Source organism: Helianthus annuus, chromosome 1 (assembly GCF_002127325.2).
Source record: "Helianthus annuus cultivar XRQ/B chromosome 1, HanXRQr2.0-SUNRISE, whole genome shotgun sequence".
NCBI lineage: Eukaryota > Viridiplantae > Streptophyta > Magnoliopsida > Asterales > Asteraceae > Helianthus > Helianthus annuus.
In genome coordinates, this window is record NC_035433.2 from 27,111,225 (window position 1) to 27,128,299 (window position 17,075).

The 17,075-nt window shown below is 35.9% G+C and overlaps 2 long non-coding RNA genes across 2 annotated transcripts; both read right to left on the reverse strand.

The window, feature by feature from the left end:
• Positions 1-5,797: 5,797 nt before the first annotated feature.
• On the reverse strand, positions 5,798-6,278 carry LOC110935318. Its single transcript, XR_002589045.1, has 2 exons — positions 6,181-6,278; positions 5,798-5,879 (listed from the first exon to the last, which is right to left on the reverse strand). It is a non-coding gene; the product is annotated as an uncharacterized LOC110935318 (long non-coding RNA).
• Positions 6,279-14,468: 8,190 nt separating this feature from the next.
• LOC110935308 lies at positions 14,469-16,902 on the reverse strand. The gene is made up of 4 exons (XR_002589039.2): positions 15,922-16,902; positions 15,696-15,820; positions 15,065-15,423; positions 14,469-14,821 (listed from the first exon to the last, which is right to left on the reverse strand). It is a non-coding gene; the product is annotated as an uncharacterized LOC110935308 (long non-coding RNA).
• Between the last annotated feature and the right edge of the window lie 173 nt (positions 16,903-17,075).

Below are 17,075 nucleotides of genomic sequence, written 5' to 3' on the forward strand. Positions count from 1 at the left end.
CTGGTTTACAAATTCATACTTACAAATTTTTACAAGGTTATTCGTGCACACATACAGAAACACATGAACTCACTCAACTTTTGTTGATGTTTTCAAACTACATGTATTTCAGGAAATTGATATGGATCTGGCAGGCATTCAAAGTTTTCAAGATGTGTGTAGGATCAATTTGACGATCAAGTGAGTCAATTAAAGTCAATACACCACTGTTTGAGTGGCGGAAACAAACAAACAGTGTTGAATCAGAGAGAATGGAGTAGAAAAAAAGAGAATATCACTTTAATACACGTTTCTAATTAATATTTCACTTGAAAATCCGGCAGCAGTTCGGTATACAACTTGTGATTCCGTGCCAAATGAGAAACACACACTACCTATATATATGCATGTGATTTCGCTTGAAATGACCATGTGTCATTTCAAGCGGAATCTGATTTCCCTTGAAATGACCATGTGTCATTTCAAGCGGAATCTGATTTCCTTTGAAATAACCATGTGTCATTTCAAGCGGAATTACATCAAAATAACATAAATTTACATTTAGAACCATATACAAGCTACCGACATAACCTAAGACGAAGTCAACAGACATATGCACCAACAGTCTCCCCCTTGGTTGTTGACGGAATCTTCAGTACAAGACTTTAGTACGTCAAAACTTCAGTCTTGATCAGTCTACTCTCTCTTTCTCTTCAATCAACATTAACAGCTATTCTTCAGACTCTAAGTCTAGCTCTTTCACTATTCAGACTCCCCTTTGCTAACAGACTCCCCCTTAAGTTGTTCCGAGATCGTAATCTGATATAGCACTCTTTATTTTTTCAGAATTAGCAGCTTTCACAGATTCAGGACCATCTCCTGGCTCTCCGTAGCAACAAGATCAGGAACCTGGCTTTTTCGTCTACAGACTCCCTCTTTCGACAAACTGGGATCGCAGTCTGGAATTCACTAGCTTCATACCTGCATATACTCTAACCAACAGTAAGATTTGACTTTATGCTCACCACTTGAATTCAAAATGATTAAATTGGTTTCAAATTAATGAGCCATTTAGTCATTTCAAAAAACAATTTACATTTCCAACAAACTTTCCCAATCCTATGTTCTTCCTGTTTAGCACTTGAACTTTGAATATCAGCTTTTCAACATCAGTTGTCGAAAATCTTTTTGGATTTTTCAAGATACTCTCGTGCTTTCTTCCTTTTCTTTCTCAGTCTGTCTTTTTGCCCTTGTGAAAGCTTCACTTTCTGTTCTTTCACTTTCTGTTCTGAAACTTTCAGTTCCTTGGGCTTTTCTTTGACTTTGACTGATTCCATCACCCTTTTCTGAGATGCAGCCCTCGATCTTTCATTTGATCTCATTAGGCAATCTCTGTCAATATGTCCTTTGATTTGGCAGTTATAGCATCTCCTCATCTCAAACCACTGATTCTGGCAGTTAACAGCAATGTGTCCTTGAACACCACAAGTGTAACACACTCTGTTATCGTACCATTCACCACTTTCACACCAAACACTCAGATCATAACATTGTCTAGCTTTGTGGTAATACGCACTCCTCCTGAAAGCTGGATTTGGCTTTGAAGCACTGTGGTCAAACCTGCACCACTCATTACCAATTTTCTGTGAGTTTTGAATTTTCAATTTTTGTGGTTTTTTATCACGATTGGATGATTGAGCTGATGAGCTTTTATATTTGTTTTGAACATTTTCTGAATTTTTAACTTTTTGTTTCTGTTCCACTTTCTTCTTCAAAGGTTTTTGCATAGAGCATTCACCATTTTCAGTCGATTGCAGAACAGTTTCTTGAAATTTTTCTTTTAATTTTAAAAAGATTTTCTTTTTCTCATTTTTTTTCATTTTCATCATCAGTTTTCTCATCACAATCTGAATTGATCGGTTTTGGACATAATTGATCAATCATTGCTGCAGTGGTCACAAAACCTTTCAATTTCTTCTCAAGCTCATTAATTTGATTTCTTGTACTCTTAGCTTCATTTTCAAGCTGAGAGATTTTTTCAAGCTGAGAAGTAATTGCATTTTCATTTTCCACTATATTCTTTTCAAGAACAGATTTTTCATTTCCTAAAACTTTTATATGTTCTTGAAATTTTGCTTCATTGTGTTTCAGATTTTTGTTTTCCAATTTTATCCAAAGATCTTTGTTTTCTGAAGATTTTATCTTATCTTCAAAAACTTTTTCATTTTCTTTCAAAATTTTGATTTCCAATGTCAAACTCTCCATCTCTTTTAAGAGTTTGACATTGTCTGCTTTAGATTTATCACAGTTTAAGCACTTCTCGGTCATCGTTTCAGCTTCAGCTTTCTTCTCGATCTTGATAACTGAAATTTTTTTCAACTTGCTTCTCTACCACTTGAACATTTTCCTCAGATTTGTATTTTACGTCAATAGTTGCTGCTTTATGATTCTTTTCTCCTGAAACAGACTTCAATTTTCTAATCTTTTGGAATTCAAGTTCTTGAGCTTGAATCTTCTCGACGAACGAGCTCAAATTGAAACTATAATATTCACCGCTCTTCTTCCAAGCTAACAAATACGTTCCCCACACATCAATTGATAAAGCATTTGCCAACTTGTCAACCCACATCTCATCCATTTTGTTAATGTTCAAATTTCTCATCTCTATATGTAACTTGACATACCTCTCGATCAATTCTTTTGTAGACTCTCCCTTGATACCCTTAAAACTATCAAACTTGTTCTGTGCAACATAAAATTCAGAACCCATGTTTTGGTATTAAAAGATTTACAAAGACAGATTTTCAAACGATATGAAAATTCACACAATCTAAAATCAATTCAATCACTTTATCAAACCACTGAATCAGATGAATATCCGATTGAGTGACAAAAATCAGACGACAACGGATCAAGTGTGGATTCGCTCGGGTGAGTATTCGATAGGGGTGTTCATCGAATCGAATATCGAATTTTCGAATTATTCGAATCGAATTAATCGAATAATTTTTTTTTTCTCTTGAATTCGAATTCGATTCGAATTCGAATAAGACACATACTATTCGATTCGAATTCGAATTCGAATAAAAACTTCAATTCGTATTCGATTCGTATTCGATTAAAAATTCGAATTCGAATTGAATTCGAATCGAACTCGAATAACTTCGCTACCATAAACATTTAAAAAACTATTAAAATGAAACATAAATTTTAACGCTACCATAAACCACGATACGACATTATAAAGTTTCAAATAACATCCAAAAACACATTCAAAATAAGTCGGGAATGACATGCAAAACGATAACATAAGTCTGCAAAACGATAACATAAGTCTGTATTACAAAATAACTTAACTAGAAAAATAAAGCATGCAAAACGATAACATAAATCTGGAACATTCACTTCATTCCAATTTCCAAATGCCACAGCCATACCAAATAACAAGAACCTGCAAAAATGAATGCAAACATGTGACTACAAATGAAAATATTATTATGATAACAATAACAAGAACCTGCTAGTTTATTTAGTGAACAACAAGCCCACTAATTTCCTGATCCAAAGGAATACAAGCCCACTCAAAACCAAATAACAAGAACCTGCTAGTTTATCTTTTTGCAACTCATGGTGTTGTTTTTTTAAAAAGGAATACAAGCTGTATTAAAAAGTTACCTACGTTTCTAAACGTCCACGACAGTTGATTCGCCCATTGATTGTATTATATCTACAACAAAGAAAGAAAAGTGTTAATATTATCAAAATATATAATAATTAAACTCAATATTTAAGCAAATATAATAACAAGTTTTACCATCTTCAAACTTCTCAAGTTCTTCAAGGTGCTCTTCAACGTTAACCGGAACATCAGATGATCGAATCCAATCTTGACAACATATGAGAGCTTGTACCATTCTAGGAGTTAAAGAACTCCTAAATGAGTCAAGTACTCTACCTCCGGTACTAAAACTTGATTCGGAAGCCACCGTAGATATTGGAATTGCAAGGATATCACGAGCAACACGAGATAAAATCGGAAAAGTTGGACTTCTTTTCTTCCACCACCCTAAAATAGTAAAATCTTTACTAGCAAAATAATCGGTATCTTCTTCAATTTCTTCTTCAAGATATCTATCCAACTCTGATTTTTTCATGCTCCCAATCCCAGATTCTGCTTTCCTCCTCTTTACTTCAGCCATGTTTTTTTCTCTATGAGCTTTTAAGGCATCACCCTCACCACTAAAAAAACTCGAGTCAACCGAACTTGTAGGTTGCGACATAGTAGATGTTGAATCATCAACCTTTGAAGATTGATCAGTATGCATCCGTTTATAATCTTCAAACAACTCAACCATCAACTTCTTACATGATTCGAAAACTTTTCCCCCAACAACCTCACCATACATATTACATAAAAGTACTTCAAGATAATCAAACTTTGCTCGAGGATCAAATGCAGAAGCAACGAACAATAACATATTGAACTTTTCAATATTACCCCAATACTTATCAAACTTCGTTTTCATGCTAGAACCCATCTCTTTAAGTCCATCATCATTACTCAAAGTACACTCTTTCAAGACACCATGAATACAACTTATATTATCAACATAATCATTAGAAGTAATGTACTTTGTGCCCGAAACTCTTAAAGTAAGTTCATAAAAATGACGAAGAAAACCCACTAACCGCTTAATCTTCTCCCAATCCGAAGAACATGGTACCCCCGGCCCATTATTCAACATTAGGTCACTCGTGTAAACGTAATCCTCTATTGCCAACCTATCAAATGCTCTTTCATATACTAAGGCAGCACTCAACATCAAATAAGTTGAATTCCAACGAGTTACAACATCTAAGGACAATGACTTTTTTGATGCAATATTTTCTAACTTTGCATATCCTTTAAACGTTTTCAACCTTTGAGGCGATTGCCTAACATACCTCACCGCCGCCCGAACACTATCTACAGATCCACCAAGCTCTTTAATACCATCTTGAACAACCAAATTTAAAACGTGTGCCATACATCTAACATGAGACCATTTAGCATTTAATACACAAAGATTACCCCATTTTGCAAACTTGCCTTTTAAGTACTCCATAGCTGTATCATTACTACTAGCGTTGTCAACCGTTACAGTAAAAACATTTTGAAACCCCCAATCAAGTAAGCATAACTCTACAGCCCTCCCAATTTCAACACCTTTATGACTTGAAACTGGACAAAAATTAATGACTTTCTTTTGTAGGTTCCAGTTACTATCAATGTAATGAGCTGTTAAACACATGTAATTAATTTTTTGAATCGATGTCCATGTATCTGTCGTCAAACAAATTCTAACTGCTTCCCTATTAATTTCAGCTTTCAATTTGTTCTTTTCATAAAGATACATCTCATAACAATCTCTAGTAATTGTAGACCTAGATGGAACCACAAGCAAGGGTTGAACAATTTTCATGCAACTTCGAAAACCCCTATTCTCAACAAACTTAAAAGGGAGCTCATCTATTATTATCATCTGAACAATAGCTCTCCTACAAGCTTGTTGATCAAATTTCCAAGCAAGCAAATTAACCTTAGACTCATTATCAACCTTAGACTCATTACCAAAGACCAAATTAGTTTGATTAGAACTTTCCTTATTCGGATTTGATGGACAAGCAGGCAAATGATTATTCAAAGGAGATGTACCACATTTATTTGATGAAACATTAAAAACCCTGGCACAGTAATTGCATTTTGCCATTCTTTTTCCACTAGAATCGTAAAACTCAGTGAAGTGATTCCACACTGGTGCCCTTTTAGAATATTCCCTTTTTTTCCCTTTCTTAGCATTAGATGAAGCTGATGTAGAATTACTAGGATTCGAACTAGACTTTTCCATTTCAATAAGATCCTGCATTTCGCAAAACATAGCATTTTAGTTGGGGTACAAGTAATCAGATTCAAAAGTGACTATAATTTCTACATCACAGATCTCCACATGAACATCCAAACACATCAATATAAACACATATGACCATAGGTTCCAACATCAGTACACATCAAAAGTGACTATAATTTCTACATCAAAGATCTCAATCGTGACAGAAAACCGTGTGATGGTGGCTGAAAACTGTTACAGAAAATCGGAGATTTCTAACACATATGAGCCAACTTTAAACAAACTTGTTAAAGGATGCAAGAGAAGGAATTACCTTGTGATGGTGGCTGAAAACCTTGAGAGAAAATCACCGGTAATCGCTGGTAATCGCCGGTAATCTTGGCTTAAAACTCGATCGCCAGTAACATGAGGAAAGAAAGAGGGGGCGCCGTTTGAAATATGTGATGTATTAGGGTTTCAGTTTTATTACTTTATTAGGGATTTAGGTTATAAGTTAGAAATCTTTTAATAGATTGTAATAGATCTGATTAGTTCATCATGTCATGGGCCATATCAATGGGCTTAGTAATAACTTTGATAATGGGTAATTTTATATAGCCCAATTAATTTATATATGTATTAAATTTTAAATTATATATATTATATATATAAAAATTAAAATACATGTATAATTCTTATTCGAATTTCGAATCGAATCGAATTTAAAATTGTAAATTCGTATTCGATTCGTATTCGATTAACTTGACTCGAATTGAATCGAATTCGAATTCGAATTCTTGCGACTCGAAACGAATTCTTGATAATCGAATCGAATTGATTCGAATTTCGAATTTTTCAAATTCGAAACGAATTCTGAACACCCCTAGTATTCGATGCTTGACAAATACCTCGGATCACCTGCAAACAAACAAATAAACGATCAGTTCAAAACGAACTAAATACGTAAAAGTGTGTGTTTGTGAAATCAATCTTAGACTCGTCTCAAAGATTTGCAGACTCGTTCCAATGTTGTTCGGTTGAAATCACTGAATGAATGGGCCGCAAATATATCACATGCAATATATGATTATTGTTTTAAAGAACACCGATTGCACTTAATGAATCACTTAACAGTTCTGATAAAGCTGACTAAATCACCGATCAAACTGATGCAACCTGACACAAGTCACATGATCTCTTTACCCAACTTACAATGACCTGATAACCTCGTAAAATGTTTCACACGAAAATATCAATTTCAAGCGGAATTACTTATTTCGCTTGAAATTACTATAACTTTTCAAGCAGAATCAGATGGCATGTTCAAGCGGAAACAGGTTTTTAGTCCATTTTTAGAAGATTTTGTCTGAATTTTGATCTGATTCTCTCAAGGGTTAGTTAAAACAGTATTTGACACACAATATCAAAAACTCAGTCCATTTTGTCCGTTAAAATGTCCAAAAATCCCAAAAATGTAGAAAAATGCTCTGAATCAGGTGTATTGGCTCATAACTGGCTCTGATACCAATTGTAGGATCGATTTAACGATCAAGTGAGTCAATTAAAGTCAATACACCACTGTTTGAGCGTCGGAAACAAACAAACAGTGTTGAATCAGAGAGAATGGAGTAGAAAAACATAGAATATCACTTTAATACATGTTTCTCATTAATATTTCACTTGAAAATCTGGCAGCAGTTCGGTATACAACTTGTGATTCCGTGCCAAATGAGAAACACACACTACCTATATATATGCATGTGATTTCCCTTGAAATGACCATGTGTCATTTCAAGCGGAATATGATTTCCCTTGAAATGACCATGTGTCATTTCAAGCGGAATCTGATTTCCCTTGAATGACCATGTGTCATTTAAAGCGGAATTAACATTTCTAATTTCCCTTGAAATGACCATGTGTCATTTCAAGCGGAATTACATCAAAATAACATAAATTTAGATTTAGACCCCTATACAAGCTACCGGCATGACCTAAGACGAAGTCAACAGACATATGCACCAACAATGTGTCTACAAGTAGTGATGTCATCCCGTTTTGAAGGTTTGAATTGTGTATCTTATCTTTGATAAGAGAGTAGGGTTCCTGCGGAAAGGGTGTTTTTCCTAGAAAGTCTAGGAAGCGATCTGGGCCATCCGATTAGTGTGTTTAATGGCTTAGATCAAATGGATGGCATTTTCGTAATATCTGAGTTATATAATTATAGACTTTTAATATAGTGAGGGTATTTTGGTAATTAGAAGTGTTTTAAATAAGTCAAGAAACTGCCATATCAATAACCAGATCCCTAAAATCATGCGATTTCCCCTTCTCTCTCTCTCTCTCTCTCTCTCTCTCCCCCTCTCCCCCTCTATAAACCGATCTCTTTCCCCTTGCTGCTGGCGACGCAAAACAGGACCCCAAAAAGCATTCAGATGTTGGTTCCAAAGCTTGTTCATACCCCTTTTCTTCACTAGGTATTCATATCTTGTGTTGTGATTAAAGTTCTTAAAGTGCATATATGTTTTCGGTCGTAATCTGCTTGTAACTTGGCTGCGTTTTTGTTGTTTTAATTGATGATTGTAGATAGGCTTGTACCGTGGTTTCCGAGTCGTTCTTGATAAATGGAAGGATTACCAGCATGGATGGTAAAACACGGCGTCAAGAAATCTGCTTGCTGTTAAAACACAGCGTCAAGAAATCTGCTTGCTGTTAAAACACAATATCCAGCAATCTGCTTGTTGTTAAAACACAGCGTCAAGGAAATCTACTTGCTGTTAAAACACAATGTCAAGAAATCTGCTTGCTGTTAAAACACAATGTCAAGAATCCTCCAGCAATCTGCTTGCTGTTAAAACACAGCGTCAAGAAATCTGCTTGCTATTAAAACACAGCGTCAAGAAATCTGCTTGCTGTTAAAACACAATGGCCAGCAATCTGCTTGCTGTTAAAACACAACGTCAAGAAATCTGCTTACTGTTAAAACACAATGTCAAGAAATCTGCTTGCTTTTAAAACACAATATCAAGAATCCTCCAGGAAATCTACTGACTTAAAACACAATCAGATTTGTTAAACTTCAGTATAAAACAACCTGATGTAAAACACATTAGGATGTAATTTAATCATCAAAAAACACAATGTGATGTAATGTGACATAGTCAACAACATAAAACACATTCAGAGTGTTAAAAATGCAAAAGAACTGTTAAAACACAACCTGATTATATATTGACTTCAGAGTGTTAAAACACAGTGACTTCAACCTCTCTGACTGGTAAAACACATCACCAAGACCTGCTGATAGTTTTCCAGATAAACACATTGACCTCTAGATTTGAATTCGAAAACAACAAAAATTCCGAAAATCATGGAATGTTAGTTAATGAAAAATAAATTCCAAAAATAAAATTAAAATGTGAAATTACATAGTTGCCCTTTTAGTTAAAATAACTCAATGCCACATGTCCAATTCTCATTGCTTCCTAGACTTTCTAGGAAAAATAGACTTTCCACCCAACTCCTACTCTTGATAAGATGCATGAATCAAAGCCTTGTTTTATCTATGTATTTTGTTAAAGTCCTTTATGGAACTTAAAACATTTGGTTGGTTGTATGTTAAACTTGAAGTCTTGGTTGGTACTAAAACAATGTGGTTTGTAATATTTTGGATCGTAGTCAATGGATGAACATCATGGTTTAATCATATAGTTGTTTGTTATAATTGAATGCAATGATATTAAGCAAGTCACACATCATACGCTTCCGTAAAAGTCAGGGTGTGACAGATTGCGGGTAACCAGGATTTGATTCTTGAGGGTATCCTTAAGCTAATCAAGCAGGAAATAAAAAATTGGAGATCTGAGGTGAGGATGAATGAAAAGAAGGAGCTAAAAGAGATAGAGGAAATAATTGAAAAAATAGAAATTAAAGCCATTAGTTGGCCTTTGTCTGATGAAGAGAAGAAATCTAGAATCGACCTCCGAGTTAAGATTAACAATATGGAGTCGCTTAAAGCCAAAGATTTGCAGCAAAAGGCACGTCCTAATTTGTTAAAATTTGGCGACGAAAATTGTTCGTTCTTCCATAAGATCATTTCGGTGAATTCGGCCCAAAACATGATACATGGTTTGATGTTCCATAATAGAATGGTGTCGGATCCAAAGGAGTTAAAAGAGGAGATTAGGATTTGGTTTAAAAAACAATTTGCAGAACCGATTAGACGAAGGCCGGAGTTTAATAATGATGGCTTGCTAGGTTATCGGTGCACAGTAGTAATATTTTATGTGAGCAATTCTCGGAAAAGGAAGTTATGTCTTCCTTAAAAGGCTGCGATGGTAGTAAAGCTTCGGGCCCAGATGGTTTCTCGTTGAAATTTTCAAAGTCTTTTGGGAAAGATTTAAAGTTATTATTTTGGAGGTTTTCAAGGATTTTCATTCAAGTGGTAAGATTAGTGACGGGTGTAATTCTTCTTTTGTTGCTCTCATCCCGAAAACGAAAGACCCTTAAGTTATATCCAATTTTCGTCCAATTTTTGTTGATGGGGTCGATTTATAAAATTACAGCTAAGGTTCTAGCAAACAGACTCAAGATGGTAATTAGTGAGATTTCTTCTTCGATTCAATCTGCTAATATTCTGGATAATCCGCTTATAATGAGCGAAACGGTGGCATGGGCAAAAAAATCTAAGTCTAAGCTCCTAATTTTTAAAGTTGATTTCGAAAAAGCATACAATTCTATAAATTGGAAATTTCTTTTACGGATGATGGAAAAAATGGATTTCCCTATGAAATGGATCTCTTGGATAAAGGGCTGTTTGGTCTCAGGTAGGGGGTCGGTGCTTGTGAACGGGTCGCGAACGAAAGAATTCAAGTTCAAGAGGGGATTAAGACAAGGTGATCCTTTATCCCGGTTTTTGTTCATTATAGCGATGGAAGTCACTAGTCTTTTCATTAATGGTGCTTGTGAGTTGGGCCTTTTCTATGGTTGCCAACTTCCTAATGGTGGGCTGAATATTACCCATCTTTGCTACGCGGACAATGTGGTTTTTATAGGGCTTTGGTTGGAAAAGAACGTGATTTCCTTAAACCGATTACTAAGGTAGTTGAATCTTGTGACTGGGCTTAAGGTTAATCGTCAAAAAACCAAATTGTTCGGTATAGGAGTGGATGAGAATGAAGTGGGTCGTCTTGCGAATAATTGTCAAGTGTGATGCCGGTTATTTCCCTTTCATGTATCTGGGAATCCCGATTGGAGTGAATATGAAGAGAGCCAAGTTTTGGAAACCGGTCTTAGATAAATTCGCTTCTCGTCTTTCTACAAAGAAGGCTAGATATCTCTCTTTCGCGGGTCGTATGACATTAGCAAAATCGGTTCTTAGTAGCTTGCCGTCTTATTTTCTCTTGTTGTTTGCTGCTCCAAATGCATTGTTAAAAAATTAGAGAAGATTAGGAGGGATTTCATCTGGGGAAAGGCGAATACCGGGCATAAGTTGAGGGGGATTCGATGGGATTTTTTATTGAAAACTAGGAAAGTCGGAGGTATGGGTTTAGGGGGCATCCAAAGTTATAATTATGCAATGTTAATTAAGTGGTGGTGGAGAATAAAAGCCAACCCGAACCATCTTTGGGCTGAAGTGGTGGCGGCGATACATGGAGATAACTATAATACCAATTCTGACCAAACAATTCCTTTAAAAAAACTATCACAGATGTGTGGAAGGATATTGGTTCGGTTGATGCTGCGATGTCAAAAACTGGTATAACTATTAAAGATAATCTAGTGAAGGAAGGCAATGTGTGGAAGTGGTGAAGTGATCCGGGCGGGTCGTTTTCGGTCAAACAGGTCCAGTTGGACATCGATAGGTCTCGGCAGAGGAAGATAATGGAAGCTTTGTGTTCGGGTGGAATAATTGGGCCCCTCCTAAAGCGAATTATATGATGTGGAGGGCGATTATGGGCAGGATAGCGTCTAAAGTAGGGCTGGTCCAGAGGAGTATTTCTCTTGTCAATAGCGTGTGCCCTCGTTGCGGGTTACATGATGAAGACCCGGACCATATCTTTGTCAATTGCTTATGGGCCAAATGTGTTTGGTGGAATATTTTATCCTGGCTCCGGATATCCTTCATCAGTTGTAATAATCTTAAAGATCTCAAATTAAGCAAAACCCGGGAGACAAGGTTTGGAAAAAGATAGTTTATACGACCGTCTTTTCCACTGTTTGGAGATTGTGGAGTGCTCGGAATGAAAAGGTTTTCAATGATATTTTCATTCCGTTTAGTAAGACGGTGGAGCATATTAAGGAAGACGTGTTCCTTTGGATTTGTAACAGGTCAAAGCTCAAGACGCCAAATTGGGAGAATTGGAAGGTCTTTGATATTGTTGATCTTATGTAATTCTTTTTTTATGTTCCTTAGTTGTTTCTCGTGTTTGTTTGTTGTTTCTAGCTTCTTGCTAACTCTTTATATATTTATTAGGAGTTCTGAAAGTTCTGTAGTTATTTAAAGTTCTATATATATATATATACATAGAGGCCGGTAACGTACAATACCTCTTATCCTACATTATGTACGCGATGCCCTCAGCCGTACGATCTTTAATCGATTAAACGCGAGCGAAACTAATTTAAATGATTAAATTAATCATTTTAATATATCTAAATCATACCAGGAAGGTTAAACGTCATTGTGAGGTCATAAATCTCTGTAATTGACCAATGATAGTTCAAAATCAAACCCTAAATCAAATTCAAAAACCTGAAAATCTTCTTCCCCAACCTCCCTTCGTTCCTTTTAGTGCAATATCGATAATAAGAACTAATAATTTGGGAGTTGTAAGGGTCAAACGGAAGAAGACTGACAATGATCGACCAACAATCGAAGAAGATGAACAGTAACACACACACAGATTTTTCACATGCGATATTCAATTTTCCACATGCGATTCTACACACCCCATGCCATTTTTCACATTACCCCATGCTAGCCATTTTTTCACATGCGATATTTAATTTTCCACATGCGATTATACACACCCCATGCCATTTTTCACATTACCCCATGCCATTTTTTCACATGCGATATTCAATTTTCCACATGCGATTCTACACACACCATGCCATTTTTCACATTACCCCATGCCATTTTTTCACATGCGATATTCAACTTTCCACATGCGATTCTACACACCCCATGCTATTTTTCACATTACCCCATGCTAGACATTTTTTCACATGCGATATTCAATCTTCCACATGCGATTCTACACACCCCATGCCATTTTTCACATCACCCCATGCCATTTTTTCACATGCGATATTCAAATCTTCCACATGCGATTTTGTCCATCTACACACCCCATGCCATTTTTCACACTTCCCCATGCTAACCATTTTTTCACAAGCGGTATGTATTGAATTCGCACCAGATCTGCACCTGATCGAACGGCTGGGATGATCGCGTATGTATCGTACGATAAGTGCATTTGTATTTTACTCTTTACCTATATATATATATATATATATATATATATATATATATATATATATATATACTAGTCATTTACCCGCGCGATGCGGCGGGAGTGACGATTTACAATAGGATACTCGTTAACTGTTAGTTTATCTGTCGTCTCGTGATATATTGTATAGTACTTAAGTTACTTTTCTTATTCGTGATATGTTGGTACTGGTTTTTCTGTTAGTTTATCAATTCTTTGGTGATATACTTGGGTAAATTTTTTTAGTTGTAGCTTCGACGTGATCTATCTACAACGTGAGTGCAAAACAAAGAAGTAGATGTAATTAAAAACAAGAGTATAAAACAGGCAAGTAGTTGGTTTAGTTATCATCATGATACCCACGTGTTACGGCAGACATTCGGGCGATACTGAATTTTTCTTTTTGTATGGGGACATGTGTTACGGCAGACATTCGGGCGATACTGAATTTTTCTTTTTGTATGGGGACATGGGATGGTCTTGGATTACCACTATATGCAACACCCCCCCCCCAGGCTAAGGGGTATGGGGGCATGGGATGGGTCTTGGATTGTCACCTATATTGATGGATGATGTGCTACACCACCCCCTTAGGGAACCACTATGGTTTCCATGGATTAAACCATGGCAACCATGCACATCCTTTACTTAATTAGTTAAATATATTTTACACAAAATAAAATTAAAAAAAAAATAGGGATGGTTGTTTCAGTCATGACCACACCATATAAGATTGTTGATTTGAATGGTAGATGAGAATGGGGTGACATAGCGCTAACATAGAGGGTAATGGTGGTCTTGAGAGTCATGACCACACCCTATAGCTTTAGGGAACCATGATGGTTAGGGGTGTTCTTGGTCCTATTTGGGCAGTTTTTGGGTTAAACCATGAGCCAAACCGTTAATAACGGTTTTTGATTTTGATAGTCAAAATTCAAAGCCAAACCGTTGAAAATTAAAACTGAACCAAACCGCTACTAACGAATTTGGATTCACAGTTTGACCTCTCCGATTTCTTTTATAAATTAACTTGTCTAATAAACCAATTATGTATCCATAATCTAAACACATTACCGTGTTATAGAAAATATATTACAATTTTATTTATAAGATTATTCTAAATGGGAATGTATAAGGGTGATTTCATAAAAATAAAGAAAGAATAAGTTTTGTTCCACATTAATTAAGTGATCATGAACATAAATATGGTCGCCCTTTGAAAAAAAAAATCATATACAGAAACATAGACAAAAGCATGAAATCTTAGGAGCCTAGTTTATCGAATATAGGGTCAACATTTATTCCCAATTTTCCATGAAACAAATCCAAAAGCTTCTCTGTTCGTGTTAAACCAAGATTCTTTATAGCTAAATGGGAAATGTGTCAAACAGGTTTTATATCACCGCTGCCATTCCCAAGATTCTTCTTCAGCGGGTGCAAAAAGCTAACGGTCAAGAGGGTCAAATACACCAAATAATGTACCTGCAACAAAACATCAAACCTTATTTGGCTGCAATAAAAAAGTTTCACGCCTCACATTAATTGCAGGTCCATGTGCTAAAAAAACACCTCCTTTAGGGTCTTTTTAAAAAACACACTAATTGGTTGTGTAAACCTTTTAAGCAGTAAACTTGACATTGTTAAACACAAGAAAAAAACACTTTAAAAGTTCACAGCTAAACACAAATGACGCAATTATAAAGCTGTATTCATCAGGAAAGATACCTTTGTAAGTCGGCTTAGACTCGGACCACGATGAAGTTCCCCCCACGATTAATCAAATCAGGCACATGGCTCCGTTAAAACACCCATCATGAACAACACAAAATAGAAGAAGAATGTATAGGGAACTTTAATTAATAAACACTTAAATTGCGCAAATTAGAATTACCTCCTTTAGGGTCTTTAACTATGTAGACCTAAATATCTACCCAAAAAACAAAATCCCAAATTAAATCGCTGCACATAATCTCAATTAGTTCAAATTCATCCATATGTTCACTGGTTCCAATAAAAAGGAGTGGCCTTTTTGTTGCTGCACCTCTGTATGTACGATTCAATATTAAATACCCATCAATGGGTCCCTGCACACCACAAAGAAACCAAAAAAGATCACAAAAAATTAACCAAACTGAAATGAAATAAAATATGCACGCAACATTTGGCTTTTTAAACAGAGTGAAGCGCACCCAGACAACAGGCTCATAAGTGTGCCGCTTTTTATACGCAAGGCACAACTTATTTATATACTTATAAGTGTTCATGAATCACAGAACCTGTGAAGCCACCCACACCAAAACAAGTGGCCAGTTTAGAAACCTTACCTCTAAACAAAATCTAGGCAATCAAACCTTACCTCTGTGTATGGAGCTAAACAGTGAAAATGAGACTGTCAGAACCCTAAACCGAAGTCACCAGAACACCAACCACCACCGTTGTTGTAGGAGCTGCTACAAATCGTCTACAAGAGCAACGTTGAGTCTACAAAATGCAACCAAGGAACCACATTTTTAAATTTAAACCAAGATTTTATTAGTTAAAAGATATTAATCTATGAGAGCTAAAGTTTGAGTTAATTATACCATGGCAGATTCTCGGCACATTTGGACCAACTGATGACAAGCTTTGATCTGCACTATTGATTACCGTTCTTGAAGTGTGACCTCTACCACCGTTTAGAAGGGCATAAATGTAACCGGTTTTTCAAGTCGAAAACAATAACCGGTGTAACCGGTTGGGATCGGGTTTAACCGTTTTTTGCCAAAAAAAAAAACCCAGTTTTTAACCGGTTTAACCGGTTTTTTTAAAACCGGTTTCGGTTATTAACCGATTTTTTAATACCAAGAATCCTATCCGGTCTATAACTGGCGGTTCGGTTATAAAACCGGTTAAAAAAAACCAGTTTCGGTTTTTTTCCCGGTTTCGATTCTAAAACCGGTTTTTTGTACACCTCTAGGTTAAGCTATGTACCAGCTCGACTTGCCCATATACACTTAGCGCACTCCCAGCTATGAAGTTCTTGGTCAAGTTCTCTATTATATATAATAATTTGTAGAAATTTTCCAACATATAACATGTAATTTATTAAAAAAACTGCAGCAAAGTTTTCTTGTATTTTCAAAACTTACCAACACGGTTTTGCAAAAAGGCAATACCACCTACACATAGAAAGGTCATCCAACTTTTGTCGCTCATTGCGTAAACTATTTCAGGCACAGGTGTCTAATAGTACCAAGCAAGCAAAACAAAGTTCCTTTTAGGTTACATCTTCTGCAAGTGATGATCTGAATAATGAAATAAAAACAATATTTTGAATAATTTTAATATAAAATATACATATAGCATATACCAAGTGTAGGATCATTGATAGAAGATGAAGTCCCTCAATTTTAAAAGCACTGATAGCTTTGCTAGTACTGTAACCTAGAGGTGTAAAAAAAACCGGTTTTAAAACCGAAACCGGAAAACAAAAAACCGGAACCGGGAGGTTTCTTAAAACCGGTTCCAGCCAAACTAAACCGCCAGTTAGTATAGTTAGTATACTGGTCCCAGTTAAAACCGGTTTTTTTGGCACAAACCAGTTTTAAACCGAACCGGTTATTATACCACTTTGGGTTCCTGTCGTGAAAAACCGGTTAAAAACCCGAACCAGTTTTTTAAAAAAACCGGTTTTCCCCCACACAAAAATAACTGGTTTGGTTAAAAACCGGACCTGTTTAAAAATAAAAGAAAATGA